At 46.7% G+C, this 16,263-nt stretch overlaps 1 protein-coding gene across 1 annotated transcript in view; it reads left to right on the top strand.

Moving 5' to 3' along the window:
• The first annotated feature begins 2,469 nt into the window (after positions 1 to 2,469).
• nsun2 (NOP2/Sun RNA methyltransferase 2) overlaps positions 2,470 to 16,263 on the top strand; it is a 78,014-nt gene continuing 64,220 nt past the window's right edge. Inside the window, exon 1 of the mRNA XM_070880776.1 lies at positions 2,470 to 2,783. The gene's annotated coding sequence lies outside the window, so the exon portion shown is untranslated. The remainder of the gene's footprint in view (positions 2,784 to 16,263) is intronic.

The raw sequence follows: 16,263 nt of genomic DNA, 5'->3' as shown, positions 1-16,263 counted from the left end.
CAGCCCCATGCAAGACCACAGAGGCCAGAAGGTGGGGGCGCGGGGCCCGACTCGCCAGATGATCCAACATCTGCTGTTGAGGAGCTCTGATTCTCACCCGTCAATCCGCTATGTCTGTTCTCCACGGTCGAGAGCGTGGACTTCGAAGAACCTGCATCGCCACACTCCAGAAGCCATTCCACCCCAAGGCCATCTAGTGGTCCTCCGGTCATTACCGCCTCCACTTTGGAGATACTGGCCCCAAGCACCTTGCCACAGGGCACCCCATTTGTCCCAGGACGGCGCTGACCCCAGGAGGCCTCGTGGACGCAGAAGGTCTGGTCCACGAGTGCCACATGAGAGTGGAGAGATGGTACAGTTATCCAGGAGGACTGTAGACATTGGTGACCAGATCATCGAAGCATTGGGGGGCATATCCCATCAGCTGGCCACCATGACTGAGTACATTCCGTGGATGGCAGAGGCCCTGAATGCGATAGCCAGGATCACTGCTGGTACAGGCCTCCCAGTGGTCCCAGAGCACGGCACTCCATGCCTAGATTCCGCACCACTACTGCAATTTGTTGTAATGTATGGGAGGAGGGGGCCACCCTCCTGCTTTGCATTCGTATTCTGTGTTGCTGGACATATTGAACATTTGATTGATGTCAATGGTGGAAAAAGTGGGGTGTGGGCGGGGTTTGGGTGTTATTGCCTGTGATACTTATGATTTAAGACCAATGTTGGTATAAATTTGTTTTTGTTGAACATAACCTTGTTGTGCATTGTCTCAGATAGCTGGACCATTACACACTGGTGATTCCTTAACATGAAAGTGTTAAATACAACTTAACTTCAATCAATCTAAACTTTAACTGGCACCAAGCTGATGGGCACCATTGATGTCTGAGCTGCATTCACACAGTAGTGTGTCAGCGTTGTCACTCACATCAACGTTCTTTCAGGCAAATCGTTCATATTTCAGCTCCTCATGTAAGAGTCTTGCAGCTATGTAGCCACCACGGGCCCTTTCCTGTGGTCTGAAGGGGTCGTGAGCATGGTTGCATAGCCAGCCTGCTTGTCTGACCCTAGGTCAGTATCCAGCCCCTCATCGTCCTCTTCCTCTCTTGAGGTGGAGCATCAGTCCCTTCTGGCAATTCTTGTCCTCTCTGATAGTCAGGTTGTGCAGCATGGAGCACACGACCATGAATTTAGCTACTTGCTCAGGGTTGTATTGTTGCTCCCCTCCTGAGTGGTCCAGACATCTGAAGCGCTGCTTTAAGCACAGTTATGGTTTTCTGGACCACATTGCGTGTGTCTCTGTAGCTCTGGTTGTATCGCTTCTTGACCTCGATGTGGGTGTTACGCAGAGGGGTTATCAGCCAGGTGGCTAGGCAATATCGGTTATCACCAAGCATCCAGCATTGTTCTTGTGGCTGACTCTTAAAGATGTCAGAGACAGCACTCTCACGCAGGATGTTAGCCTCATCGAAGGTGTCCAGACATTTGGCATGCACTGCCAGTATGATCTGGTTGTGATCGACAACTCGTTGGACCTTCAGGCAGCGAAATCCTTTTCTGTTATGAAAACGCTTCGGGTGCTAAGAAGATGGCCGCATGGCGTGTGAGTGCGCTGTATAGCTCCCTGCACCCTGGGGAACTTAGCAATGTGGTAGCATGCTCCAGCCCTGTCAGACTGAGCCTCCGTGGTGATTGGGAAGCTGATAAAGTCCATCCTTCTCGCGCACAGTGCTTCCGTGACCTGTCTAATGCAGCAATGGGTTGTATGGTGAGACAGAGGGCAAATCTCGACCACGAAGGCCTGAAAAGAACCGGACGCATAGAAAGACAGTGCCAGGGTGAACTTGACCTTGACCGACACTGATGTCCTGATGGCAGGCTGCATATGTGGCCTGATGAGCTCACTTATTTCATTGATCACCACCTTGTGGAAGCGCAGTCTCCGAAGGCAGGTGTGGTCGGAGAGGTCAAGATAAGACCTCTTGTGGAAGAAAGAATCTATGAATCCATGGCTTATGGAAGAGGGAAGGGTTAAATTCTTTTTACTTGCTATGCTTAAAGAAATAATAAGACTAGAAAAATAGCCACGCTTTTTAGCCTTGAAACTTAGAGATGCAATTAGGTGACCATCTGGTATTAAAAGGGAGTCTCCTTTTAACTTTGCTTATCAGACTGTGAACAGAGAGAAACTATGCAAGGACAGATAGAGTGTGTACCTTCCGAGATGACCTTTGTACTCGCGGGACTAATGAATAAGATTCCTTTTCTATTTCTGTATTCAATTTCTGTACAAAGATAAGTGCAATTTGCTTGTACGACAGAGTTCTGCCTTGGTACGGTCCAAGCAAGCTCTCCAAGATATCTTGCTTTTTAAAATAAATTCTTTCTCTCGAAGTGAAATTCTGAAAGTCTCCGCCTGAGTTGATTTAAGCTAAATTTCCTCGACAGATTCTGGCGTAGTCCGGCAGGATCTATCAAAAAAAAACGAGATCCAAAAGAACTAAATTTAACTTTTAAAGAGAAAAGAGGAATTTCCTCGACAGATTCGGAACGAAATTTTTAAAGAGAAAAGAGGAATATTTCCTCGACAGATTTTAAAGAAAAGAGGAATTTTTAAGGACCTTCCTAGCTGAAAGGAGGAAGGTGCCTAGGCCGTCCTAACTGAAAGGGGGACGGGCCGCCGAGATCCCCGAGAGGGTGAGGCATAAGGTAGCTACCGCTAAGAAGCTAAAATAACAAAAAGGCAAAAGGAGACCCCGAGCTGAGCAGAAAAGAGAACACCGGTGAGCGCTTTGTAAATAATTTTATATTTTGTAGGATTGTCCTAACTCTCATTTCAGAAAAGATCGCGAGTCGTTGCACCCGTAAGAATGGGAAACGGCTCTAGTCGAGCAGGGCGCTCGCGCCCAGTTCCTAGAAAAGGAAAGACGGACGACTTCTCGACTGAAAGAATGAAAGTACATCCTAAGACTGAGAAAAGAATCAGTAAGGTAGTAAAGCAACGAGAGAAGGTAGGAGATCCCATTGTGCCGCCCGGCTCGCCGGCGGACACTGTAATTAAAGAAACAGGAGACGACAGATACGCGGTAACGTTTAGTAGCGATTTGTACGGTTGGTCTGATGGGGATTGGCCATATGGAGGAAGTTTTAAATTGTCCTTAATTGAGGAATGGAGACAGACCACCAAAGATGGGGCGGGGGACCCCACTTGGGATAAAGATTATATGGAGAATTGTTTTAAAAAATGGACAGAGGTGGCAAAGAGGCACCAGCCCCCTAAAAATAAAAAGAAAGAGGAGGAGGGTAAGGAGAAGCCCCCTCCCTCTTACAGCCCCCCCGAGTGCCCCGGTTTTGACTGCTTCCCCTGTCAGCTTATACCCCCGTCTTCCAACCACCAAGCCGGATGATTGGCAGGAGATTATAGAAATAGTGGTCGCTCAGCTGGATCAGGCCTCTAGGCGACGAGTAAATCCACAAAACCCACCAGTAAATCCACAAAACCCACTAGAAAATGAAAATGGAGACGGGGGGGGCGGGGGGAGGAGTCGTGGATGATAGCACAACCCCTGCCGCAGGAATGAATACCAGGAATACCATAAGACAGGCCGATTCCACCACTACCCCCACGGTGCAAGCCCCCCGTGTAATGATCGGAACAACGGCTGTTCTAAAGCCCTGGACACCGGGGGAAGCTCGGGATATGATATCAGCCGCCCCTAATCCTGTTAAGAAGCCAGTAGCCTTTCACAACTGGCTTGAGCAAACCTGTACCATTTATAACCCCCTTCCCGGAGATTTTGCAGGCAGATGGAAAAATAGTTGGGACGAGCATGCAGGAATACCAATGGATCAAAATGAACCTTTGGCAGTACAGACTTTGTTGAATTGCATGTTGCTACAACAAGCAAGAACATACAAAATAAAGGTTTTGGACTGGCAAGGAAAAAGTTGGAAAGAGACAGTTACAGTACTGGCTAACATGGATAGAGAGGGACTATTTATCTATAAGGAAAACAAGGCTAAAACAGCAGGTCAGTACTATCAGCAAAAAGGAAGAGGACAAACGCAGAATAATAGAGGAGGATATGGGGGACGAGGACGAGGAAGAGGGAGAGAACAGTGGCTCCAAAGAGACCGCTCCCAAGATGAGTGTAGAAATTGCGGAAGAAAAGGGCATTGGGCTTGTGATTGCAGGTGCCCCCCGAAACAGGGTGGGGGATTGCAAGGGGGTTTCCCCAAACCTCCACCTCCCTTGGCCCCTCAGTTTTCGTTCTCGAACCCCAACCCGCACCAATCAGCATAGGGATGCCCCGGAGGCTTAGTGGTACAGGCGCCAGCTCTCCGCCTATCAGCGGACATAGAAGAAAACCCTCTGGCAGTAGTAAAAGTAGGAGACACTTATGTGAATTTCCTGGTGGATACCGGTGCTACTATGTCTTCTGTACCATCCTCTGTGGGATTACCTGTAAGCAACACCACCGTCTTAAGTATGGGTGTGGCCAGTATCCCCATGAAAGAATTTTTATCTGAACCTACCAAATTGATAATTGAAGGACAATCAGTTAATGATGAGACTTTGATAGTCTCTAAAACAACGCCGCTCCCTTTATTAGGAAGACAGACTTTGTGCAAACTAGGAGCCACAATTTATTGCACAAAGGAAGGAATGTACATGGAGCTCCCTCCAAATAATATTCATCAGTTCTTTAATGGGATTAAAGAAGAGAAAAGGGAGGATAACAAAGAAAAGGCTGCCCTCTATTGTTGGAAATTGAATGGCAACTTCTATTCCCCCTTGATAAATGAAGTTATACAAAACTTAAAAGCTAAATTTGACTCTAATACTAAAGAATTGATGTATATAATTTTGACAAGCTTTGAGGCAGTTCAGCTTCACTGTACAGCCTGGTACACTCGACAAAAAGCTGAAACTTACCAGTGTTTGGTACAATCCTTTTTAAATAAAGAAGAAATAATAGAAGCTACGCCCTGCGTTTATTTTGGACCAGAAGGATTGGGGGTAGCCGTGGATTTGACACCCTTGCAGCAACAGCGGTTTAGAGAAGCGAACTCGACACCCCATCTGACATTGGCTGTAAAACCGCCAGCGAAACCTAAAGATATGGGTCCGATGATTGTAGGAATAGAAAAAGAAAAACAGCAACAAGGCTATCAACCTTGGGCAGTAATAAAATTACAAAATGTTCAGATAGACTTTATCAACCACAACAGGGGGATTCTCCAGTGGAAAGGTAAAAATCATGCCTCCACTTTTGAAAAACAGCAACCCTCGGAACAACCAAGCCCTTAGCTGCCAATGGCCTTGAATCAAGTATCTTCTGAACTTTGGGCAAAGCATAAGAATCATGTTGGGCAAGTACATTCTGCAGTACCCCATCGGGTACAATTAATAAAAAACGCCGTGTTACCAAGCACTAGACAGTACAGACTGCCTCCAGAGGCAGAAAATGGGATAGAGCCAGTCATTTCTGCATTATTGGAACAAGGAGTTTTAGAAAAGACACAGAGCCCGTGTAACACTCCGATACTGCCCATACCAAAGGTTAATAGGCCGAATGAATGGAGATTTGTGCAAGATCTGAGAGCTATAAATAAGATAGTAGTCCCTATCACCCCTGTGGTACCGGACACCAACATTATACTATCTGCTATACCACCAACAGCAACTGTTTTTACTGTGGTAGATCTGTGTTCAGTTTTTTTCTCTATCCCGTTAAATCAAGAAAGTCAGTATCTGTTTGCTTTCACCCACAAGAAGCAGCAGTACACATGGACCAGGTTGCCCCAAGGATATACCGAAAGCCCCGCAGTATATGCAGCAGCAGTAAAAAGAGACCTCGAAGACTGTTCATTATCAGACCAGTCTGTACTGCTGCAGTATGCGGACGATTTGCTTGTGGCTTCCAGCCACGGATACAGGTGCATGCAAGATTCCTTGAAACTGTTACAGCACCTATGTGAAAGAGGGCACCGAGTGTCGTTACAGAAGTTACAATTTTGTCAGACTCAAGTCCAGTACCTGGGTTTTCACATATCTAAAGGGCAAAGGCAGCTAGGACCAGAAAGAATTCAGACAATTCAAAGGGCCACCATACCAAAGACAAAGAAAGATATCTTGTCATTTTTAGGGATGGTTGGGTACTGTAGACAATGGATCCCCGATTATCGAGAATGGGATGCGGTCCTAAGATCAGCCGCCCTAAAAGATGCCCCACCCAAGGTGGAGTGGACCCCAGAGAGAGAGGAGGCATTTAAACAGTTAAAGAAAGCTATTACTAATGCTTCGGCGTTGGGACTACCGAATTATGGTAAACCTTTTCAGATGTATGTGAATGAGAAAGAAGGATTTGCAACAGCAGTACTAACCCAAGAACATGGAGGGGGAAATAGACCAGTTGCTTATTATTCGGTTTTGCTGCCTCCAGTAGTAAGAGGAATGCCAGCATGTCTACGTGCTGTAGCTGCTACTGCGGTCATGGTGGAGAAGTCGGTACCTATTGTTTTGGATCATCAATGTACTGTCATTACAGCCCATGCTGTGTTATTACTTTTGAATTCAGCTGCCACGCAACACTTTACAGCGTCTCGAAGAACAGGTTATGAAGTATTACTACTGTCACACCCTAACTATACCTTTCGACATACACCGGTAGTGTACCCAGCCACCTTTCTCCCCACTAAAGAAGTAGAGGATCCAGACCAGCATGATTGTCTGTTAACGGTGGAATTAGCCGCCTTACCAAGACCAGATTTGCTCACAGAGCCCATGGACAATCCTGATCTTATTCTCTATACGGATGGATCATCACATAGGCCGTCGGATGATTTGCTTTTGGCAGGCTATGCTATTGTAAATCCCTACGAAACCTCGGCTCAGGCTGCTGAATTGTTTGCCCTCACTAGAGCTTGTATAATAGCTAAAGATCATACTACTAATATCTATACTGATTCTAGATATGCATTCGGTGTGGCCCATGATTTTGGACAACTGTGGAAAAACAGAGGCTTTATTACCTCTGGTGGAAAGCATATTAAGCACTCTCAAATGGTGCTTAATCTATTAGCCGCCATTCAGTTGCCAAGTAAGGTAGCCATTATCAAATGTGCAGCTCACACAACCGGTGAGGATGAAGTATCAGTAGGGAATAGGAGGGCTGACAAAGCAGCCAAACAGGCCGCTTCGGCACCGGCAGACTGCCTTTAAGCAGTCTCAATTTCCCCTCCACAGGTACTTGACATCCAACAACTTAAAACAGCCCAACAAGAAGTTACCATGCAGGAAGGAAGAACTTGGAAAAACCAGGGTTGTTTTTAAAAAAACGACATTTGCTATCACCCTGATGGGCGAACTGTTTGTCCTAGATCTCTATTCTTGCCCCTGTCTCGCCTAGCACACGGTCAGGCTCACATGGGCAAAGGAGGGATGATACATGCTATTAATGCACAGTGGTATGCACCAGGAATAACAGTAGTAATTGAGAAAGTTGATAGGACATGCCAAATTTGTCAACAAAATAACAGAGGTAAAACACCTGTTGGATATGATCATCTACCCCAACCAAGTATGCCCTTTGAAAATTTGCAAATTGACTTTGTCCACATGCCTCCAGTATCAGGTCTTAAGTATCTATTAGTTATAGTAGATATGTTCACAAGGTGGGTAGAAGCGTACGCCACTAGGAAAGACAATGCCCGAACGGTAGTAAAAATTCTATTTAAAGAAATAGTACCAAGATATGGGATACCTATGGGAATCAACAGTGACAGGGGAACCCACTTCACTGGAAAAATAGTGCAAAACCTTGCAGAAGCGTTAGGGTTCCAGTGGAAGTTACATATACCATATCAGCCACAGTCCTCGGGAATGGTAGAAAGAGTAAATGGGACAATAAAATCTACCCTTACCAAGGTATGTCAGGAGACTGGACTGAAGTGGCCAGAAGCCTTACCATTAGTATTGTATCAGATGAGAAACCAGAAAACCCGAAACACTGATTTAACACCACATGAAGCTTTATTGGGAAGACCAATGCCTACTGGCGTAAAACCACCACTGGCAGATGAAAAAATAGCATTAATTTGGAATGATGAAAAATCACTAAAGTATGCTCAGGCCATGTGTGAAATAGCAAGAAGTCTGCATGAACAAATAAAGCAGACACAGGTGCCCCCGTCAGAAGGAAATATGCACCCTTTCAGACCTGGAGATCAAGTGTTAGTAAAAACTTTAAATAAAGAATCTTTTTCTCCTAGGTGGAAAGGACCGTATCAGATAATTCTCACGACACGAACCGCTTTGAAGTTGGAAAAGCACCCGAACTGGGTGCATGCAACCCGCTGTAAATATCATTTCCCCGACGAATTACAGCCGAAGGAAAAGGCATTGAACCAGGACATACTGCGGTCGCCCAACTAAGACACCCTGTATGATCCTGCAGTAAAAAGAACTTATACCTTTGGGCAGTGGCAAAATGTAGAAAAATATCTATCTATGCACAAGATTGAACCCTTACCCCCTGTAATTAATTTGACCAGACTGCACAATTTGATACGGAATGACAAGAAAATTGAGGAAGCTCTGTCAAAGCAAGGCAGAGACATCCACCAGTTTAGAGTCGAAATGAGTTACAAGAAGAGACAGCTAGTGAGAATCGCAGATGAAGTCACCTCTTTGACAATACACCACTGGTGGGATGTGTTTACCGGATGGTCCCCAAGAGCTACAGCAGTACTGAAGCTTGCTATACACCCCATAGTAATCGTAGGTGTGGTTATGCTTGTATTATTAATAATCCTTTGCGGAATGTGGATAAAATTAAAAAATGTGATTAGTCAAGTAATAGGCCTGCACTCCGAAATAGAAAGAAAAGATGTGTGCATGAAAGGAAGGTTAAGTCGCTTAGAGGAAAAGGTTGATGAAGATGATTATCTCCAAATGCGACCCTATCCGGAAGGGTATACACCCCCTTTTGCTAAAGAAGAAAATATAGGAAATTGTGTTGATCTAAAAAAAAAATAAAAAGATCAACAAGGAGGGAATTGTGGAAGAAAGAATCTATGAATCCATGGCTTATGGAAGAGGGAAGGGTTAAATTCTTTTTACTTGCTATGCTTAAAGAAATAATAAGACTAGAAAAATAGCCACGTTTTTTAGCCTTGAAACTTAGAGATGCAATTAGGTAACCATCTGGTATTAAAAGGGAGTCTCCTTTTAACTTTGCTTATCAGACTGTGAACAGAGAGAAACTATGCAAGGACAGATAGAGTGTGTATCTTCCGAGACGACCTTTGTACTCCTTTTCTATTTCTGTATTCAATTTCTGTATAAAGATAAGTGCAATTTGCTTGTACGACAGAGTTCTGCCTTGGTACGGTCCAAGCAAGCTCTCCAAGATATCTTGCTTTTTAAAATAAATTCTTTCTCTCGAAGTGAAATTCTGAAAGTCTCCGCCTGAGTTGATTTAAGCTAAATTTCCTCGATGCCTCTTTTCCTTGTATGTGCGGGGTGTGTATGGTCTGGCCCTCCTCCTCATTCTTGCACGTCTTAAATTGTGGATATAATGATGTGCATCACACATTGAGCCATCTGCACTCTGTTAATTGATGCAGGCTGAGAAATGGCTTGTCCTATTGCAATGAAAGTATAATAGCGATTGATCAGAAGCAGTGATTTCCTCACTAAAATACACCTAGAATAAACCCCAAAAAGCGGTAAAATGGGCATTAATTGGGCGTTAAGCAGGCAAAAAAAGTGAAGGTTCGAGCCCAATATCTTTTTCACAGCCAATATCACATCCAGTAAGTTACGTCATTTTCCATTTTCTCCTTTCTTCAAATTAGTTTTGTATCTAACAAACATTTTACACAGAGGACTTGCGTCTCCGAGAAATTGTTAATTTAAACTTCATAATGAGGACGGGCCCGATGTAAGTCCTATGAGGCCAAATGGACACTGGGGAAAATCGCTGGAAGCTGAAGTTCAGCGAGTTCATGTGGAGCACATATACAGTTCATACACCAGGACGCCACTGATAATGGTGAAAGTGCTCCTCAATGGCATCCCAGTATTAATGGAGCTAGACACGGGGGGCCACCCAGTCCCTGATGAGCATCAAACAGTTCGACAAGTTGTGGGCGTCCAAGGCCAGGAGGCCAAAATTATTGCCAATTGACGCACAGCTACGGACATATACAAAGGAGATCATTCCGGTGCTAGGCAGCGCCATGGTAGTCATGACCCACAAAGATTCAGAGAACAGGTTGCCACTCTGGATTGTCCCGGGGGATGGTCCCGCACTGCTGGGCAGGAGTTGGCTTGCTGTCATGAACTGGAAATGGGGTGATGTCAATGCAATTTCTTCTGTGGAGCGAATATCATGCTCACAGGTCCTGGACAAATTTGACTCACGATTTCGACCCGGATTTGCACTTTCATGGGGGCCAAGGTAGTGATTGACATCAACCCGGACGCCAAGCCAGTACACCACAAAGCCAGAGCGGTGCCGTACGTGATGCGGGAAAAGAAAGAAGGCGAATTGGAATGTCTGGTGAGGGAAAGCATCATCTCGCCAGTCGAATTCAGTGACTGGGCGAGCCCGATTGTGCCGATGCTCAAGGCGGATGGTTCGGTCAGGATATGTGGTGACTACAAGGCCACCATCAATCGGGTGTCACTCCAAGACCAGTACCCACTACCGAGAGTGGAGGACCTCTTTGCGACGCTATCCGATGGCAAACTTTTTTCAAAATTGGACCTGATCTCAGATTACATGACCCAGGAGCTGGCGAGTGAGTCGAAGAAGCTGACCACCGTCACGACACACAAGGGGTTGTTTGAGTACAACAGATGTCCTTTCGGGATTCGCTCGGCCGCCGCGATCTTTCAACGAAACATGGAAAGTCTCCTCAAGTCAATTCCAAGGATGGTGGTTTTTCAAGACGACATCCTCATCACGGATTGCGATACTGAAGAGTACCTCCACAACCTGGAGGAGGTGCTGCGCAGATTGGACCGGGTCGGTCTGCGACTGAAAAAGGCGAAGTGCATCTTCCTAGCTCCAGAGGTAGAATTCCTGGGGATGAGGGTAGCAGCAGACGGGATCAGACCTACTGCGTCCAAAACGGAAGCAATCCAGAGAGCACTCAGACCCTGTAACACGACGGAGCTGCGTTCATTCCTGGGGCTCCTGAACTATTTTGGTAACTTTCTTCCCAAACTGAGCACGCTGTTAGAGCCGCTACACGTGCTCCTACGCAAAGGTCGCGAATGGGTCTTGGGGGACAGCCAGGAAAGGGCTTTTGATAGAGCACGCAATTTGTTCTGCTCCAACAATCTGTTAACGCTATATGACCCATGTAAGAAACTTGTTTTAACATGCGATGCGTCATCCTATGGGGTCGGGTGTGTGTTGCAGAATGTTAATGCCAAGGGTCAGTTACAGCCGGTAGCTTATGCCTCCAGAAGTCTGTCCCAGGCAGAAAGGGGCTACGGGATGGTAGAAAAGGATGCGCTTGCATGTGTATATGCAGTAAAAAAAATGCACCAGTACCTGTTTGGCAGGAAATTTGAGCTGGAGACAGATCACAAACCCCTAACGTCCCTTTTGGCCGACAACAAGGCCATAAGTGCAAATGCGTCGGCCCGCATACAGAGGTGGGCACTCACGTTAGCCGCCTATTACTATACAATTTGGCACAGACCGGGCACTGAAAACTGCGCCGATGCACTCAGCAGGCTCCCACTAGCCACCACCGAGGGGACAACCGAGCATGCTGCTAAGATGGTCATGGCTGTTGAAGCTTTCGAAAACGAAGGCTCACCTGTGACAGTTCGTCAGATTAAAGTCTGGACAAATAAAGACCCTTTAGTTAAGAAATGTGTCCTGAATGGGGACTGGGCAGCCACGTACGGGGCATGCCCTGAGGAATTTAAACCATTTCACAGGCGCAAGGATGAACTCTCGATTCAGGCCAATTGCCTACTATGGGGAAACCGAGTAGTTATGCCCCAGGTGGGCAGAGAGGAGTTCATCCGAGAACTCCACAATGAGCACCTGGGCACTGTCATGATGAAGGCAATTGCCAGGTCACACATTTGGTGGCCAGGGATAGATGCAGACCTGGAACTTTGTGTTCGCAGGTGCAACACGTGTGCCCAGCTGGGCAATGCGCCCAGGGCAGCCCCCCTTAGCCCCTGGTCCTGGCCCGCCAAGCCCTGGTCACGCATCTGTAAGGGGTGGTTTGCAGGGGGTCAGCTTTTCCTTCTGCCCTTATATGAGCGGTTCCAAATCGCTCCCACACCCTTGGCTCTAGACACTGGAATTATGAAGGGACTATAGCAGACTTGGACAGACAATCGGTTTCAAGGTAGGAAGCAGGTATGGCTTTATTGTGTTTAAAAAGAAGTAAAAGGCACACCTTTAATAACACACACAGACCAATACACACTGAAGGGGACAACGCATTGAATAAAATGTCAAATTATAGCCTGTGGGGAAAATAATACAGCTTAAACTCTAAATGGGTTAAAGAGGAGAATGCAGATATATTTACACAAGTTATCCCAGCCTCCCCCCTCCCAATTCCCCTAACTAACGAAGTTATAGCTCTGAGGGTTCAGGGGCTATGCTCACCAATCCCTTTTGACAGTTGCCGGTGAATCGTGGTTTCGGGGTTTGCTGCACTTGGCCTTCTAGGCAAGCCATACCCTGGACGGAGGAGAGAACTTCGGACTGCGTAGTCTTCAGTTGGGGTGCATCCGTTGATGCGGTAAGTTGCGTTTCGGATGTTTGGGATAAGTACCCACTTTCTTTGGTTTGAGTTAGTCCTTTTAGGTAATTTCTCACCTGTTGGCCATTCAGAAGTAGATTGTAGAGTGGAAATAAATGTTGATTCTTCGGTTTTTGCTGAGTTGGTTTTGGTTGGTCGTTTCGCTGGTTGTGGTAGCCCGGGTTTGTCAATTTGGTTGCTGACAACCTTCCATTTCGTGGGCCTCGTGCTCAGTCGGTCCTTGACGATTTCTTGTAGGTTCCTTCACGACTCCATTTCTTCACTCCGGCTGCTTGTGTCTGTCTCTGTGTTCCCATCTGTGTCCTTGTTCGAGTCTGTGTTCTGCTAGCTTTTCCTTGTAAAACTGGGGGATAGATATATCCCAAAAAAGGCTCCGTTATCTCCCATCAAATCTCTTGGGCTCTGTTTAAACTGTTCTGTCCATTGATTTTCAAATGTCTCCTTTGTCAGCAGTAACTCGATTAGGGTGTGAGAATGTGCTATCACTGGTTTTGCATTGTTTTAGGATTGTCCAGTTTCTTGACCATGATTTCCATTGTGCTTGATTGGGTAATTCGATTATCTCTTAGAGGGTGAATAGCCTGGGATCCTTAATACACGAATTTGTTTCAGAGGTTGGCCCCACCTCCTCTATTTGGTAACTCTTTTTGGCAGCCAAAATGTTGTAGAATCTTAAAATTGATATGCTCCTTCCCATAGATGTTTAGGGAATCTCAAACTTCTGTAATTTAGGTCCATTTTGAATTCCCTTTCCTATGAGTCCAAACACTGGGTGTGTGGGGGGGGGGGGGGGTGTTCCATGAATGCATCCCCTTTTATCCCCCCCAGGCTTCGTCTGCCCCTTTAAACTCATTTTAAAAGCCCAGAAAGGGATTCTTCTCCTCTGCAGGGGAAAGGTACCTGGAATCTTTGCGAGATATTGGTAAATTCTACACATCCATGTGGACTACGAAGGTCCTTTCATGGGAAAAATGTTTTTTGTTGTAGTAGACGCCTACTCCAAATGGATCGAGTGTGACATTCTCAATGCAAGCACATCCTCTGCCACGGTAGAAAGTCTACGGGCAATGTTCGCCGCCCATAGTCTACTGGACGTCTTGGTCAGCAACAATGACCGGGCTTTACAAGCATTGAGTTCCAGGACTTCATGGTAGGAAATGGAATCAACCATGTCAGAATGGCACCGTTCAAGCTGGCCTCAAACGGCCAGACGGAACGAGCAGTGCAGATAATCAAACGGGATGCTCAGAATCCAAGGGGGTTCCCTACAAAGCCACTTATCACGCATCCTGTTGGCCAATAGATCCCGACCACACTCACTCACAGGGATTCCACCCGCAGAGCTGCTCATGAAAAGGACGCTCAAAACCAGATTATCCCTCATACACCCCACCACGAAAGAAATTGTTGAGAGCAGGCGCCGGTCACAATGTGACTACCATGACGGGAATGCGAGGGCGCGATGTATTGATGTCAATTACCCTGTCTTTGTCCTCAACTGCGCTGCAGGGCCCAAATGGCTCACAGACACTGCGATTGCGAAAGAGGGGAATAGGATTCTGGTAGTTAAACTTACCAATGGACCAATCTGCCGCAAACACGTGGATCAAACAAAAAGGAGGTTCAGCAACCCCATAGAAGAAGCAGAGGAAGAACACGATGTAGTGTTCACTCCACTACAGGTGACCGAACACCGGAACCAAGTGGAGGAGAGCCCAGTCACTGTGGGCAGTCCAGACAGGCCTGAGGCACCACAAACAGCAGACACTTAGGCCAGCGCCCAACAACTGGAGCTCCAACTCAGGCGCTCTACAAGGGAGTGTAAACCACCAGAGAGACTTAACCTGTGATCTCAATAAGATTTTGAGGGGGGGGGGGGTGATGTCATGTATTCAACTGTCATTGTAATCCATGTATAAACTGACCTAAGTTGTACACTGTGAGAACACTGACCACTAGGTGGTGAACTTGTGGGAGATACTCCTAACCTGGACTTTCAGGTATAAGGGGAAGCTCCACCCATCTTCTCCACTTCAGTGCTGGCTAATAAAGGTTACTGGTCACAGAGTGACCTTCTCTCTAGTATGGGCATTGTGTGCATTTGTACTGTATAGTAAAGACATATTTAAGAGGATCACAGCAACCGACATCGTGGATGGAAGAAAGATGGCGTCCAAACCACGAGGTGAAGCGCTGAAGGAAAAGATGTTGGCGGCCAGACCACGAGGTGCAGCGCTGATGGAGCAACACGTGGTACCAAACGAAGAAGAGGATTGGGGTAAAGATAACAAGGCTCTCTTCAAGGAGGCCAGAAATCCACAACACTTAAAGTGACAGTCCCACACTCTCACTCAATGTAATAACAACTGTGAGCTAAATGTAAAGCTTGTAAGTAATGATCAGAGTTTTATACATGTAATAAGCAAAGAAAAGTTGGGCGATTGCGATCGGAGCTTATGGTAGATAAACTGTAGCAATGAAACATTCTGCGATACAGGATTTCAACTGTATTCTGATTATGTAGCGGACAAACACCCATCGGAAGCACACAGGTCCAGCGGGCTACCCGATGCTGTAGCCTGCGTCCCTGGGATCAGAGTGATGCACCACGGAGTGTGGTCACAAACAGCTAAAATAGACAAGCTGCAGAGCGAGCGATCTCAAGAGGGCAACGGCACCGGTATCGATACCCTGCCGCTGATCGGCTCCACCTCTCAAGAACCCGATGGCACTAACCGCCACGAGCCTGAAAGAGCAAACTGCGCTAAGGCGCAGCCTCCAGACACCATCACCGCCAAGGCTACGCCCGGGAGCAAGGGGTCACCCGCGGTGGTTCTCCCAATTTGGAACGGAACCAGCCAGGATCCCAAACCAAATAACGCCCAGGCAAGCGAGTTAGCAGTTCCCTGTGCACTGCTAGATGACTGCTCCTCTGGGAGCAGCAGTGACCCAGGGCGCAAGGAGAGAACAGGGAGGTCACAGGCATCTGTGAACCTGCCTGATGCTAGGAGCAACGGCAAAGGCCCCAAAGAGCGAGCAACTCGAGCCAACTGGGTTCCCACTGCCAGCACCAGGCAACGCGCCGCCACCATGCTGCCTGGACATCATCCAGCAGCTCTGGAACTAGCTTGTCTTCACACACCGGTGCTGACCCCAGCACTGATCCCAAAGATGTACCATCAATGTATCTCACCAGTCAAATGTACTTGCCTCACAAGTATACCACAAATGCAATGATGTAAAAGCAAATTTCCTTTTCTGGACTTGAATGTATATGAATGTGATGAGACACTGGCATGATCTACATGGGAGGGTGGGGCAGGGGAAATGGATGTATGTAGCCATGGACACACACATGGATCACACCCAGAACCCACTGAAGTTCCAATGCATCATCGAACCATCCCAACTAGTAACCAACATTGTGGTAATATGGACTTGGGGGTTAACAGG

The sequence above is a fragment of the Pristiophorus japonicus genome, chromosome 5 (assembly GCF_044704955.1).
Source record: "Pristiophorus japonicus isolate sPriJap1 chromosome 5, sPriJap1.hap1, whole genome shotgun sequence".
NCBI classification, from domain to species: Eukaryota; Metazoa; Chordata; class Chondrichthyes; family Pristiophoridae; genus Pristiophorus; species Pristiophorus japonicus.
Note: the sequence above shows the minus strand (reverse complement) of the source record. Positions and strands in the feature narration are given on the sequence as shown.